The following is a 16,148-nucleotide window of genomic DNA, read 5'->3' as shown; positions in this document are numbered from 1 at the left end:
TAAGCTATTGGAAGCCTTAGATCTTTTTTATGCACCATGAGGTATATATTTATTACATTGTTAGTGTATCCTGTTATCTTATCATTTTGTTTGTTTGTTTGTTTGTTTGAGACGGAGTCTTGCTCTGTCACCCAGGTTAGAGTGCAGTGGCGTGATCTCTGCTCACTGCCAGCTCCACCTCCCAGGTTCACGCCATTCTCCTGCCTCAGACTCCCGAGTAGCTGGGACTACAGGCGCCCGCCACCACGCCCGGCTAATTTTTTGTATTTTTAGTAGAGACGCGGTTTCACCGTGTTAGCCAGGATGGTCTTGATCTCTTGACCTTGTGATCCACCCGCCTCGGCCTTCCAAAGTGCTGGAATTACAGGCGTGAGCCACCGCATCTGGCCCATTTTTTTCCTTTTTTTTTCTTCTTGAGACGGAGTCTCACTCTGTCACACAGGCTAGAGTGCACTGGCCTGATCTCGGCTCACTGCAACCTCCACCTCCCAGGTTCAAGCGATTCTCTTCCCTCAGCCTCCTGAGTAGCTGGGGCTACAGGCGCATGCCACCATGCCCAGCTAATTTCTGTATTTTTAGTAGAGACGAGGTTTCACCATGTTAGCGAGGCTGGTCTCGAACTCCTGACCTCAAGTGATCCTCCTGCCTCAACCTCCCAGTGTACTTGGATTACAGGCGTGAGCCACCATGCCTGGCCCCGTTATAGTTTATTATTTTTTATAATAATAATATATAATATAAATATGTAATAAATATCTTTATTTATAAAGATATAAATAAATACATATCTTTATTTTATTTATTATTATTTTTTGTTGTTGTTGAGACAGAGTCTCATTCTGTCGCCCAGGCTGGAGTAAAGTGGCACGATCTCGGCTCACTGCAATCTCCGCCTCCCTGATTCAAGAGACACTCGTGCCTCAGCCTCCCAAGTAGCTAGCTAGGATTATAGGCATGCGCCACCACGCCCAACTAACTTTTTATATTTTTAATAGAGATGGGGTTTCACTGTGTTGGCCAGGCCAGGCTCAAACTCATAGCCTCAAGTGATCCACCTGCCTCGGTCTCTCAAAGTGCTGGGATTACATGAGTTAGCCACCGTGCCTAGGCCCTGTTATCCTTTATATTCGAAGGTGAATCTGTGTGTAAAAAGAGGTCTGGCAATTTCATTAGCTTCCTCTCTGGTCTTCCTACCTCTTGGTCTTCCTTCCCCTTATCCATACTCTAAATTATTCTCAGGTTAGCTTCACCAGTATACAGTTGTCATCATGTTACTCCCTTACCTATATACCTTCAGTGGCTCCCTATTATCTTACAGAAGACAGATGCTTCATCCCTGAGCCCTTTCCTCTCTCTGCTTCCCAATAAACCCCTGTTTATACCCCAAATGCAGCTTATCAGTCCGGCTCATGTATGAGTGTTTTGTTTTTGTTTTGTTTTGTTTTGTTTTGAGACAAGGTCTTGCTCTGTCACCCAGGCTAGAGTGCAGTGATGCAATCACGGCTCACTGCAGCCTCCACCTCCCAGGCTCAAGCGATCCTCGCACTTCAGCCTCCTGAGTAGTTGGAACTACTAGCATACAGAACCACTCCCGGCTAATTTTTGTATTTTTTGTAGATACAAAACCCCTTTTGTAGAAGGAGTTTCACCATGTTGCCCAGGCTGGTCTCAAACTTCTGGGCTCAAGTGAACTGCCTACCTTAGCCTCCCAAAGTGCTGGGATTACAGGCATGAACCACTGCATGTGGCTCCTGCTCATGTTTTTGCTCACAAAAAAAACCCTTCCACTTGTGCCCTTTCCATTCCTGTCTGCCAAGGTGAATTCCACTCAGCTGAAATCCTACCTCTTCCATGATGCCGCCTCTGAGAACTGCTGCCAATAGGTGGCTCTTCTTTCTCAGAAGTTCTATTGCATGAATTATTTTCTGTATAACTTGATATTTATGTGCAAGATGTCCCCAGCCTACAAAGGCAAAATACATAAACAGTTGTCCCTCTGTATCTATGGGGCATTGGCTCCAGATACCACAACCCTTGGATGCTCAAGTCCCTGATACGAAGTGGCATAGTATTTGCATACAACCTACTATGCACAATGTTGGGTATGCTTTAAATCATCTCTAGATTACTTATAATACCAAATATAATTCAAATAGTTGTATTATCTTTTATTGTTGTATTGTTATTTTTCATTGCTTCTTTTCTAATTTTTTTTTTTTTTTTTTGAAACAGAGTCTCGCTCTGTAACCCAGTCTGGAATGCAGTGGCACAATCTCGGCTCCCTGCAACCTCTGCCTCCTGGGTTCAAGTGATTCTCCTGCCTCAGCCTCCTGAGTAGCTGGGATTACAGACATGCACCACCAAACCCAACTAATTTTTATATTTTTGGTAGAGATGGGGTTTCACCATGTTGGCCAGGCTGGTCTCAAACTCCTGACCTCAGGTGATCCGCCCACCTCGGCCTCCCAAAGTGCTGGGATTACATAGGTGAGCCACAGCGCCCAGCCTCTTTTCTAGTATCTTTGATCCATGGTTGATTGGATCCATGGATATGGAACTCATGGACTTGAAGGATCAACTTCATAAAGCTCTAGAGTCAAACAGAGCAAGGTTCAAAACCCAGGTCTTCCATTATTGGTTGTGTATCTGGGAAAGTTCTTTGGCTTCTCTGAGTTCATTTATGCTTCATCCATGAGAACATCTAAGAGCTGTTTGAACATTAAGTTAGCCAAAGCATGTGCAGCCCTCACAAAGTTCCTGACAGACAGCAGGTGCTCAATGAATGCTAACTTTTTTAATTAAAAAAAAAAAAAAAAAAAAAAAAACACAGGCATGATGGCTCATGCTTGTAATCCCAGCACTTTGGGAGGCTGAGGCAGGCAGATCACTTGAGGCCAGGAGTTCAAGACTAGCCTGGCCAACATGGTGAAACCCCTTCTCTACTAAAAATACAAAAATTAGCTGGGTGTGGTGACGGGTGCCTGTAATCCCAGCTACTCGGGAGGCTGAGGCAGGAGAATTGCATGAACCCTGAAGGCAGAGGTTGCAGTGAGCTGAGATTGCACCACTGCACTCCAGCCTGGGTGACAAAGCGAGACTCCATTTCAAAAGCAAAAACAAACAAAAAAAAAACCTTTTTTAACAAAGAGATTAGCTTCCTAAAAAAGAATTTTTAAGTCAGAGTTTCTGGATTTCCAAGTCGGGATATGTATTTGAGAGTCCGCCCAGGATGAAACCGAGGCCCATGCACTTCCCACACCAGGTGAAGGCAGAGTCCAGGGTTTTCGATTTCCTGAGACATCACCTTTCTGTGTTCGTTGAAACTCAAAATGCCAGGGACACATCTCCCCTATCACATGTGTGGTGGCTGCTAAAGGGTCAGAGAAAAAGATAGCCTGGCCCTGCTCCTTAACAAAGTACTGCCACCAAGTCACTGCACTAGAAGAAAGCAGGGCCCCTAATTGGCCCTCTTGCCCCGTTGTCTGGATTAGCCATCTGTGGACGTGTGTGGTGTGTGTATTTGCGGATGTGTGTATTTGCGGGTCAGAGTTTGTCTGCCATTGTTTTGGGGGTTTGGTTTTTTGTTTTGAGATAGGGTCTTGCTCTGTCACCCAGGCTGGAATGCGGGGGCATTCGTGGCCCACAGCAGCCTCCTGTGCTCAAGCGATGCTCCCACCTCAGCCTCCTGAGTAGCTGGGAGTAAAGTGTGCCACCACACCCGGCTATTTTTTTTTTTTTAAGAGCTAGGGTCAGGCCGGGCACGGTGGCTCAAGCCTGTAATCCCAGCACGTTGGGAGGCCGAGACGGGCGGATCACAAGGTCAAAAGATCGAGACCATCCTGGCTAATTCGGTGAAACCCCGTCTCTACTAAAAAATACAAAAAACTAGCCGGGCGTGGTGGCGGGCGCCTGTAGTCCCAGCTACTACTCGGGAGGCTGAGGCAGGAGACTGGCGTAAACCCGGGAGGCGGAGCTTGCAGTGAGCTGAGATCTGGCCACTGCACTCCAGCCTGGGCGACAGAGTGAGACTCCGTCTCAAAAAAAGAAAGAAAGAAAAAAAAAAAGGGCTAGGGGCTTACTATGTTGCCCAGGTTGGTCTCGAACTCCTGGGCTCAAGCGATCCTCCCGCCTCGGCCTCCCAAAGTGCTGGAATTATAGGCGTGAGCCACCACGCCTGGCCTTCTGCCATTGTTAACTTCTCACGTAAGTGCAATTTGCTAACTAGAGAGGATGTTCAAGTTCACTGAGTTGGGGCCAGCTCTCCAGGGCTCATAGTTTCGGAATTTTGCCAGCCAGTTGTTAAATTGTTGGTAGCGTAATGGGAGTATTTACAACAGAAACCATCAGATGCTGCTAATCACAGCTTCCTCCCATTCTCCAGAGCCGGTTTACCAGCACACCCCTGGTCTCAGGTTTCTTCTCATCCCCCAGAAGGGCTGGGCACATTGCTTCCCATATAGAAAGTGTTCACTAAATGAATGACTATTTAGTTGTTGTTGTTGTTGTTGTTGTTTTGAGGTAGAGTCTCGCTCTGTAGCCTAGGCCGGTGTGCAGTGGCACCATCTCGGCTCAGTGCAAGCTCTGCCTCCCAGGTTCAAGCGATTCTCCTGCCTCAGTCTCCTGAATAGCTGGGATTACAGGTGGATGCCACCACACCCAGCTAATTTTTGTATTTTTGGTAGAGTCAGGGTTTCACCATGTTGGCAAAGGCTGGTCTTGAACTCCTAACCTCAGGTGATCCACCCGCCTTGGCCTTCCAAAGTGCTGGGATTACAGGCATGAACCACCGAGCCCAGCCAAGAATAGTCATTTTTGAGCAATGACTCTGTCCAAGCACTTTGGAATGCGTTGTCACCCGAGCTGGAGTGCAGTGGTGTGATCACAGTTCACTGCAGTCTTGACCTCCTGGGCTCAAGCGATCCTCCCACCTGAGCCTCATTTAATCTTCAAAACAACCCTAAGAGATAAGTATTATTGTTCCTACTTCCCAGATGAGGAAACTGCAACTCAGGTAAGCACAGGGAGCAGGAACTGGCTCCAGGTTCTTCCAGGTTCAAAGCCCTACATTTTACCCATAGATCACCCATCTCACCAGCCTCCATGGGGAAAGCCTGCCTGGATGCCAGCCTTACTGCCCACCAAGCTAGCAGAGTGAATCTCCTGGGGTAGTACCAGTGACAAAGGGCAATGCATGGGGACATCTCCATCATTGTCACACCACCACCGCCAACTTCACCGTGCCTCTCTCCAGGTTTAATCTTTCTTCCTTTTCCTCCTCGCTTCCCTCTGTATTATCAATCTCCTTGCCTGTATTGGGACTATTTCCTCAACAGGCCCTGGGAAACTCTTGTCTGTGGAAGGCCTTTTTGGTCCTAAGCTTCCCTCTAAGACCTCTAGCAGATGAGTAACCTGCCCTCCTGCAAACACTGCCATGAAGCCTGTGCGTAGGCAGCTGCCTGCCTTCAGGGCTGGATGGACACCCTGTTTCCTTGCTCAATCCCTTCTGATGACTGGACTGTGTACACAGTGTGGTCAGTGGGTCAGATCTGATCTGGAAGCTCCCAAAGGCAGGACACAAGAGTTTCTCTGACTGTTCCCAGGCCCCAGGGCGTGTTGGGCACGGGAGTGTGTGGTACGGATGTTGTTGGTGATGAGGCATATTCTGGTGGTTTCCCAATTCGGTTGTGTACAACCCAGTGCTCTAGTGTTCAGTAAATACTTCCTTCCTCTTTGTGCAGAACACTGGCTCTGTGTTTTATTAACAGCACCTCATTCTGGCCCAAAGAATGATTTGTGTGGCTTGGGCTGGTGGGGTCAGGAAAAAGCATTCGTCCATCATTCACTCTGGAGGTGCAGTGTTTCTGAAGGAGAAGGGGGCCTATCCCAGCAAAAAGATCAGGGGCTTTATGGGAAACAAACTCTTCTCACCCCAGCACTTGTTTCTTGCTCTCTTTTTTATTTTCTCTCTCTTTCACTTTTTTTTTTTTCACTATACCCGGGCTTCCTGTGGTCCTGACAATTTCTAAAGTCTCAAGCATGAACTCATCAGAAACTCTGGCTTCTTTTAACATTTCTCTCCCTTCTGCTGAGTCCTGGTCCATTTAAATTTCCTCTGTGACTCTGGGATTTTTTTTTTTTTTTTCCTTGAGACGGAGTCTCGCTCTTGTTGCCCCAGCTGGAAGTGCAATGGGCTGATCTCGGCTCACTGCACCCTCTGCCTCCCGAGTTCAAGCGATTCTCCTGCCTCAGCCTCACAAGTAGCTGGGATGACAGGCATGCACCACCACGCCTAGCTAATTTTGTATTTTTAGCAGAGACGGGGTTTCACCATGTTGGTCAGACTGGCCTCAAACTCCTGACCTCAAATGATCCACCCACCTCGGCCTCCCAAAGTGCTGAGATTACAGGCGTGAGCCACCGCACCCGGCCAGACTCTGGGATTTAAAGATAACCAAGTGAAAATAGGTTCATCCTCTTTGACTCCCAGCCTGGCGCTAACGTTCACCTGAACCCCGCCCTCTACTTTCGGGTATACAGAGGCTCTCTTTTGCTGCCCGCTTCGAGTTAGAAGAGGCCACATGATTCTTCAGGACAGTGAACCAGGAACAAAGGTGTACTGCAGTCATGTGTTGCTTAAAGACCCGTATACGCTCCGAGAAATGCGTCATTAGGCGATTCTGTCGTGTGAGCGTCCTGGAGTGTACTTACACACACCTAAATGCTCTAGCCTACTACACACCTAGGCCACGTGGCATAGCCTATCGCTCCCAGGCTACAAACCTATACAGCATGTTACTATACTAAATATGGTAGGGAATTGTAACACAGTGGTTAAGTATTTGCGCATCTAAACATAGAAAAGCACTTTGGGAGGCCAAGGCAGGCAGATGACTTGAGGTCAGGAGTTAGAGACCAGCCTGGCTAACATGGTGAAACCCTGTCTCTACTAAAAATACAAAAATTAGCCAGGCATAGTGGCAGGTGCCTGTAATCCCAGCTACTCAGGAGGCTGAGGCAGGAGAATCACTTGAACTGGGGAGGCGGAGGTTTCAGTGAGCCGAGATCAGGCCACTGCATTCTAGCCTGAGGGACAGAATAAGACTCCATCTCAATAAATAAATAAATAAATAAATAAATAAATAAATAAAATAAAATAAAATAAAATAAAATAAAATAAAATAAAATAAACATAGAAAAGATACAGTAGAGGCCGGGCGCGGTGGCTCAAGCCTGTAATCCCAGCACTTTGGGAGGCCGAGGCGGGCAGATCACGAGGTCAGGAGATCGAGACCATCCTGGCTAACACGGTGAAACCCCATCTCTACTAAAAAAGGGCGAGGTGGCGGGCGCCTGTAGTCCCAGCTACTCCGGGGGCTGAGGCAGGAGAATGGCGTAAACCTGGGAGGCAGAGCTTGCAGTGAGCTGAGATCTGGCCACTGCACTCCAGCCTGGGTGACAGAGTGAGACTCCGTCTCAAAAAAAAAAAAAAAAACAAAAAAACAGAAAAGATACAGTAGAAATACGGCATTCTAATTGAGTGGACCCACCTTCACAGACGCAGCCCATCATTGACAGAAAGGTCGCTACACCGCGTGTGCTGTGCTTCCAGGCTAAGCATTTAATTGCCGATGCTTAGCTCTCCAGCCCTCTCATTGTCTGCTGGCATGTTCCATATGGTGCAAAGTGCCAGAGAGGACATCTTTATGGTTTTATGGTTTGTATATTGCAGCTACTCAAATAAAAAAATATTATTAATTTGGGAGATAAACTGGGAGATCGAGGTTCCAAAGGAGGAGAGGTTGGCCCCAGGGTCACACACAGGGGGAGCAGTGGGGGGACTGCACGGGCTGTGAAGGGGGCTGTATTGAGGATTTCACCAGTGACTGGGAAACAGTGAGCTAGGAGACATCTTCAGAGGAGGATGAGGACTTGGGGGAATTTGTGGGTTCCTGGCGGCCTCAGAGTGGTTGTCAGACCCTTCCCTCTTTGGAATGTGCCATCACAAGGCATTACCCGCAATAGGTGTAATGACAGTGCACTAGCAGGCTCGCAGTAGGTGGACTGACCCTTTGTGCATACACACACACACACACACACACACACACAATGGCACTGACTGTTGGCACACTAGCAGGCACACACAATAGCTGGCAGGCCTTGACCACGGACAGAGTATTTTTCTCTACACTGTGGAAGAATATCTGAGGTCCTCTTGAGAAGCGTGAACTACATTCGGCTAATTTTTTATTTTTTGTAGAAATGAGTTCTTGCTTTTTTGCCCAGGCTGGTCTCAGACTCCTGGGCTCCAGCAATCCATCTACCCACTCGCCTCGGCCTCCCAAAGTGCTGGGACTATGGGTGTGAGCCACCATGGCCAGCTCTGCGTTTTATTTTTTAATTTGAGGAAAAACAATCATACACCCAAAGTGTGTTTATAATTTACATGCACAATTAAAAAAAAAAAAAAAAACAGAGGCCAGGCACGGTGGCTCATGCCTGTAATCTCAGCACTTTGGGAGGCTGAGGCAGGTGGATCGCCTGAGGTCTGGAGTTCGAGACCAGCCTGACCAACATGGTGAAACCCTGTCCCTACTCAAAATACAAAAACTAGCCAGGCATGGTGGCTAATGCCTGTAATCCCAGCTACTTGGGAGGCTGAGGCAGGAGAATCGCTTGAACCCAGGAGGTGGAGGTTACAGTGAGCCGATATCGCACCATTGCACTCCAGCCTGGGCAACAACAGTGAAACTCCATCTCAAAAAAACAAAAGAGGCCAGGCGCAGTGGCTCACGCCTGTAATCCTAGCACTTCGGGAGGCCAAGGCGGGCGGATCACGAGGTCAGGAGATCAAGACCATCCTGGCTAACATGGTGAAACCCTGTCTCTACTAAAAAATATTTAAAAATTAGCCGGGAGTGGTGGCAGGTGCCTGTAGTCCCAGCTGCTCGGGAGGCTAAGGCAGGAAAATGGCGTGAACCCAGGAGGCAGAGCATGCAGTGAGTCGAGATCATGCCACTACACTCCAGCCTGGGCGATAGAGCGAGACTCCGTCTCAAAAAATAAAAAGTAAAAAAAACAGAATCTCGCTCTGTCACCCAAGTTGGAGTGCTGTGGAGATCTCGGCTCACTGCACTCACAAGTTAATTTAACTCACAAGTTAATTTAACTTGTGCCTCTCGGGTTCAAGCAATTCTCATGCCTCAGCCTTCCAAGTAGCTGGAATTACAGGTGCATGCCACCACACCTAATTTTTGTATTTTTAGTAGAGACGGGGTTTTACCATATTGGCCAAGCTAGAATACGCACAATTTAAAGAATAATAAGCAATCACCCATGTACCCGACACAGGAATTTAAGAAGTCCAAGACCTTTGAAACCCTTGAATGACCTTTCCCAGATGGATATCCTCCTTTCTTCACCAGAGACTCAGTATCCTCCAATTTGCATTAATCAGTCCCTTGCTTTTCATTGTCATTTAATCCTATATGTGTGTATCCCTGAGCAATGCATTGTGGGTTGACACATTGATTCCACTGCCTATGTGACCCAGTCCCTCTCCCCAACTTTTGGTGAGTGAGCTCAGTGGAGTTCTCTTACCAAGGTAGAGTCCTCCAAGCAAGCGCTGGCCCTTTTTCTCTTTTCTGTGACCTCAGACAGCGACTCTGACCCAAACGAGCAACCATAGGTCATAAGGAGATAATCCAAGAAGGCTCCTTAGAGCAGGGAAAATTGAACCTGGGAAGGATTTGGATAAACAGGAAGGGGAAGAAAGGGAATTTTTGGAAGAGAGAAGAGTGCAAACCAAAGCAAGTTCATAGCCACGCCCATTCAGGGCATCCGTTGGGAGCCAGTGGGGCCTGGGGAGGTGCTAAGCTTGGACAGGCAATGGCTGGAATGAACATGCTCTGGGCAGTGAAGGAGAAGGGGTGGGGGTCATATCCTTCATCCATGAAAAGTAGCACATGCTGTCAGGTTGGCCCAGAGACGCCTCAGATTCATCAGGTAAGGCTCAGCCATACTGGGGTAACAGACTGTTTTCCTTCTCACCCATACAAAGGCGGCTGCAGTGACTCAAGAAAATCTCCCCTTGGGGCAGTAATATCATGACCCAAATGGGGAATCTTCCATCCTCTCGTAGTTGTGAGTTGGCAAACTAGCCCTGAGGCTGCTGCCTGTTTTTGTAAATAAAGTTTTGTTGAAAATTAGCCAGGCATGCTGGTGCTCCCCTGTGGTCCCAGGTACTCAGGAAGCTGAGGCAAGAGGATGGCTTGAGCCTGGGAGGTCAAGGCTGCAATGAGGTAAGATGGAGCCACTGCATTCCAGCCTGGGTGACAGATTGAGACCCTGTCTCTAAAAAAATTTTTTGATTTGAACACAGCTATACCAATTTTTTTTTTTTTTTTTTTTTTTTTTTTTTGAGACTGAGTCATACTCTGTCGCCCAGGCTAGAGTGCAGTGTCGCTATCTCAGCTCACTGCAACCTCCGTCTCCCAGGTTCAAGCAATTCTCCTGCCTCAGCCTCCCAAGTAGCTGCCATTGCAGGTGCCCGCAACCACGCCCGGCTAATTTTAAATAGATACAGGGTTTCACCATGTTAACCAGGCTGGTCTCGAACTCCTGACCCTAGGTGATTCGCCCGCCTCAGCCTCCCAAAGTGCTGGGATTACAGGCATGAGCCACCGCACTCGGCCCCAAATTAAAATTTTTTGTTTTGTAGTAAAGACAGGGTCCCACTATGTTGCGCAGGCTGGTATTGAACTCCTGGGCTCAAGTGATCTGTCCACCTTGGCCTGAATAAAATGATTATACTGTTCTTTCTTGATTTATCAATTTTAGAAATTATTTACTTTCAATTACAGTAGATCAATGTTTACATACTTAAAACCGCTACCTCTACATCTGCTTCCCACCCGCCATCCTGCAGGGCGCACCCACGGAGATGGGGCTAAGACCTGGCCTGGGCAGCTGGGGGCCTCCTGGGGCACTGGTACATGTTCGTAGTCCCAGCTGCCCAGGAAGCTAAGGCAGAAGGATCACTTGACCCAGGAGGTCGAGGCTGCAGTGGGCTGCATTGCAGTACTGCACTCCAGCTGAAATGACACTGAGACACTGTCTCAAAAAAAAAAAAAAAAAGGGGCAGGCCAGGTGGGAAGCTGCCTCATGTCTGAAGTCAGGGCCTGTCACAACAACAGACCTCTTGCGTTTTGGACGTGAAGCTATAGTGGCCTAGCTCCAGGCCCATCCGTTTCTGTCCTCCCCAGAGAAAGTGGCTGGGAGTCCTGAGTCCGGGCAGATAACTAAGGACCCCTGAGAAGGAGGACCCTCCTTAGAAAGCTTTTACTCTTTGTCTTTTCCTTAGCAGAGAGGCAACCTCCTGTGTCCAGCCACGTGTCTCTTTGAAAAGATTGCCAGTGCTGGGCGTGGTGACTCGTGCCTGTAATCCCAGCACTTTGGGAGGCCGAGGCAGGTGGATCACCTGGGGTCAGGAGTTTGAGACCAGCCTGGCCAACATGGTGAAACCCTGTCTCTACTAAAAATACAAAAATTAGCCAGGCGTGGTGGTGGGCACCTGTAATCCCAGCTACTCAGGAGGCGAGGCTGAGGCAGAAGAACCGCTTGAATCTGGGAGGCAGAGCTCTCAGTGAGCTGAGATCACACCACTGTATTCCAGCCTGGGCGACAGAGCAAGTGTCTCAAATAAAGAAGAAGAAGAAAAAAAAAAAGACTACCGGGGACTCACCTACCATAAGACACACCTAGCAAGCAGAGGCAGGGCCACCTTATCACTGGGCTGGCAGGTACAGGACAGAAAGTACTCACCAGTCAGAGTGCTGCTTTTAGGAAATGCCATTAACTGTGCTGGGAGTGGTGCAGCCTTTGTCCCTTGTGGGACATGTGACATTTGGTGAAAAATGTAATCTGGCATAAGCCAGCAATGAATTCGTCACTGGGGAATTGGCTTTCACCTTCCTGCTGCTTCCAACAGCACAGATAAGCTTTTCTATCTTTTCAGTATCATTGAGGGAGAGCTAAGGGGGATTCCAGGGGGTGGACAGGGCTTAAAAAGTTGAATGTGATAATTAAAAGAGCCAGCTCTGGAAGCAGACACCAAGTATCTGGGCTCAAATCTCAGCTCCTTGAGCTAGCGAGTGATGTTGGGCAAATCACTTAGCCACCTTGACCTCCTTCATTTTCCCATTTGTTAACTGGGGATAGGCACAGTCCCACCTAATTGAGTAGTTGTGAGTATTAAATGATGTAACCCAGACCAGGCGTGGTGGCTCACACCTGTAATCCTACCATTTTAGGAGGCCGAGGCAGGTGGACTGCTTGAGCCCAGGAGTTTAAGACCAGCCTGGGCAACATAGCGAGACCTTGTCTTAAAAAAAAAAAAAAAGTATTAAATGATGTAAAATCCAAATAAAGAATTTAGCACAGAGTTGGGCTCTTAGTGTGTTCCCAATAGACAGAGCTGTTCTCATCGCCCAGGAAGACTGGGATGTGCCTGGAGTAGAAGAAACCCTTCTGCACAGTCTCCTTCCTCTTTAAGGCAAAAGAGTAGGGAAAAAAAAAAAATGGCCAAGCGCAGTGGTTCATGCCTGTAATCCCAGAACTTTGTGAGGTCAAGGTGGGAGGATCGCCTGAGGCCAGGAGTTCAAGACTAGCCTGGGCAAAACATAAAAATAAAAATAAAAACCAGCCACGTGTAGTGTTGTGTGCTTGTAGTCCTAGATTCTTAGGAGGCTGGGCTGGAGGATTGTTTGAGCCCAGGGAAGTTGAGGGTTGCTGCAGTGAGCTACTGCACTCTAGCCTGGGCAACAGAGCAAGACCGTGTCGCAAAAAAAAAAAAGAAAAAAAACCAGGAAGCCGAGGCGGTTAGATCGCTTGAGGCCAGTAGTTCGAGACTAGCCTGGAAAACATGACAAAACCTTGTCTCTACTGAAAACACAAAAATTAGCCGGGTGTGGCAGAGCATGCCAGTAGTTCCAGCTACTAGGGAGGCTGAGGCACAAGAATCGCTTGAACCCAGGAGGCAGAGGTTGTAGTAGCCGAAGTCGTACCACTGCACTCCAGCCTGGGTGATAGAGCGAGAAGTTGTCTCCAAAAAAAGAAACATAAAGCATAAATTTGCAATGAAAAACAGCAGCAAAAAAATAGGTTATGTTAAACAAACAAAGGCTAGCAATAGCATTGGAAATCCACAAAAGGAGAAGAAAACCATCGTACCACCAGTGCCTCCTGGACCCGAGGCTTCAGGGAGTGTGTGAGTCCAGCCTTGCCCAGCTGCCTTGGTGCTGCTTGTTTTCACTGTATTCTTATTGACCCTTTCCCATTCTCCTTCTCCTCTGAACACCTTTCTGCTTCTCCTGGCCACCTTGTCCTTTTGTCCTGGCATCTTGAAGAAACAGGAGGGAAGCAAGAAATAAAAATTAGAGGATGGAAAAAAGAAAGGAAGAAAGGAAAGAAAAGGAAGGGAGAAAGGAAATGAGCTTTTTGATCAACCGAACCTGAATCTAATCCCAGTGCTGCCATCAGTCAGTTGGAGGAAAGGGAGCGTTCGTGACCTTGAGTGGATTTTGTGCCCTCTCTGAGCCTTAGGCCTATTGGGATTTCTGAGAGCCCTCAAGTTCCATCTTTCAGCTTTGTTGGATCTGTTTGGATTTAGGGAAATAAGAGGTGGAAAGGAGGAAGAAAGGAACAATAATTTATTTATTTATTTATTTATCTATTTTGAGACGGAGTCTTGCTCTGTCGCCCAGGCTGGAGTGCAGTGGCCAGATCTCAGCTCACTGCAAGCTCCGCCTCCTGGGTTCACGCCATTCTCCTGCCTCAGCCTCCCAAGTAGCTGGGACTACAGGCGCCCGTCACCTCACCCGGCTAGTTTTTTGTATTTTTCAGTAGAGATGGGGTTTCACCATGTTAGCCAGGATGGTCTCAATCTCCTGACCTTGTGATCCACCCGTCTCGGCCTCCCAAAGTGCTGGGATTACAGGCTTGAGCCACCGCGCCCGGCCTATTTTTATTTTTTATTGTCATTATTTTTGAGACAGAGTCTTGCTCTGTCGCCCAGGCTGGAGTGCAGTGGCGTGATCTCAGCCCATTGCAACCTCCACCTACGGGGTTCAAGCAATTCTTGTGCCTCAGCCTCCTGAGTAGCTGGGATTACAGATTACAGGCATGCACCACCATGCCCGGCTAATTTTTGCATTTTTTTTTTTTTAGTAGAGACAGGGGTTTCACCATATAGGCCAGGCTGGTCTTGAACCCCTGACCTCAAGTGATCCGCCTGCCTCAGCTTCCCAAAGTGCTAGGATTACATGTGTGAGCCACTGTGCCCGGCCGGAAAAACAATTTAATGCACTGCAGAGATGGAGGTTGGGAATGCCAGTTCGCCAACCTTCCCCCAAACCCATTACCCAAGAGAGCTGGTATCCTTTTCTCCCCATCCCCACAGAGGCGGGGAGGGTTCACTCATTTCAGGCATCTCCAGCGGAACTCTCAGTGCCCTCCATAGATCTTTTGGGGAGGGGGCCCTTTGAGAGTCCCACGGAAGTGACAGCTGCAACAGGAAGGGAGGTAGCATGGGTGAGCTAACCACTGCCTCACTCCACAACTGGACACTCTTCCCCTCCACCGTCCCTCCGAGGCCCCATCTGTGAAATGAGATTCTGGATTTGGGGGAGGATTGAAATGAGTTAATAGACATTCAAGTCTTAGAGAGCTGCCTGGCTCACAGGAAGTGCTTGGTAACTGGCAGCTGTTTGTTATGGTCCGGCTATTGTGTGCCTGTTTCAGGACTGATTCAATGACTTGTATTCACAACAACCTTGTTATCCGGGAAAGGAGGAAATACTGCTAAGATTGTTTCTCTTCTTGGTTGCTGCCTCACCGCTTGTCCTGAAGCCCAGACCATTGATGTAACAAGGATTTTCTTTCTGAGGATACCATGTTTTATTTGTGATTCAAGCCTTTTTTTTTTTTTTTTTTTTTTTGAAATGGAGTCTCACTCTGTCGCCCAGACTGGAGTGCAGTGGCACAAAATCGGCTCACTGCAACCTCCACCTCCCAGGTTCACACCATTCTCCTGCCTCAGCCTCCTGAATAGCTGGACTACAGGCGCCCGCCACCATGCCTGGCTAATTTTTTGTATTTTTAGCAGAGATGGGGTTTCACCGTGTTAGTCAGGATGGTCTCGATCTCCTGACCTCGTGATCCACCCGCCTTGGCCTCCCAAAGTGCTGGGATTACAGGTGCTGGCGACCGCGCCCAGCCCATGGCATATTTTTATTGCTCTGTTTTACCTACCATACATTGTCCTCTCAGATTAAAATAATAGTACCTTCAAGTTAATAATACCTCGCATTTAGGAAATTGCTTTCATCCCATGAGCTCAAAGCCCTCTACAAACATGACCTCATTCATTCTCCCAGGAGTGGGGCAGTTCTAGGTTTCTCAGCTAGTCATCTCCAACCAGATTATCGGAATCCAAAATGTGGATTAAGCACTTCCACATCTCAGGACCACAAATCACGGGCTCTGTTGCTCTCCTTCCCTCTTCCTGAGTGACCTTAGGCCCACAGAAGATAACTAGAACCTGAGTCTGGCTTGGGGGCCTTGCCCTCCATGCCTCGCTCAGGTACCCACAGCTGGGCCCTGCAACTGTTAAACATTACATAAACTGGATAAACTGCCTTCATATCCAGGAAATAACAGGTTTGGCAATTTTGGACTCTTGCTTTCCTTGGGAACTTACTTCTGAATTAAGACCTATGGGCTCATAGGGGACATTCCACTACATCCAGAAATGTTTCTCCCCAGGGTAGACCCTCCTACTCATGGCCCTGACATGTTTGACACCCGCACGTACTTGTGAAAACCTGGAGCTCCACAGTGACAGTACTTCCTTCTTCTGGGCTGCTTGTGGCCTGAGCTCCCTGACAATGTATGCTGCCGGCTGCTCACTTTTGTTTTCACCTTGCAATTACTGGGCGGGAAGGCTGCAAACTGTACTGGACTCTCCAGCCACACACCAGGTCCCAGCCCATGTGTACTTCAGGGCAATTCCCAGGAAAAAGTTGACTCCTACTCCTTCAAAACAAACAAATAAACAAAAAACGAACCAAATGGAATGAGCTCATTGTAGTACC

The sequence above is a fragment of the Chlorocebus sabaeus genome, chromosome 16 (genome assembly GCF_047675955.1).
Source record: "Chlorocebus sabaeus isolate Y175 chromosome 16, mChlSab1.0.hap1, whole genome shotgun sequence".
Classification (NCBI taxonomy): domain Eukaryota; kingdom Metazoa; phylum Chordata; class Mammalia; order Primates; family Cercopithecidae; genus Chlorocebus; species Chlorocebus sabaeus.
This window is presented reverse-complemented; position numbering follows the sequence as displayed.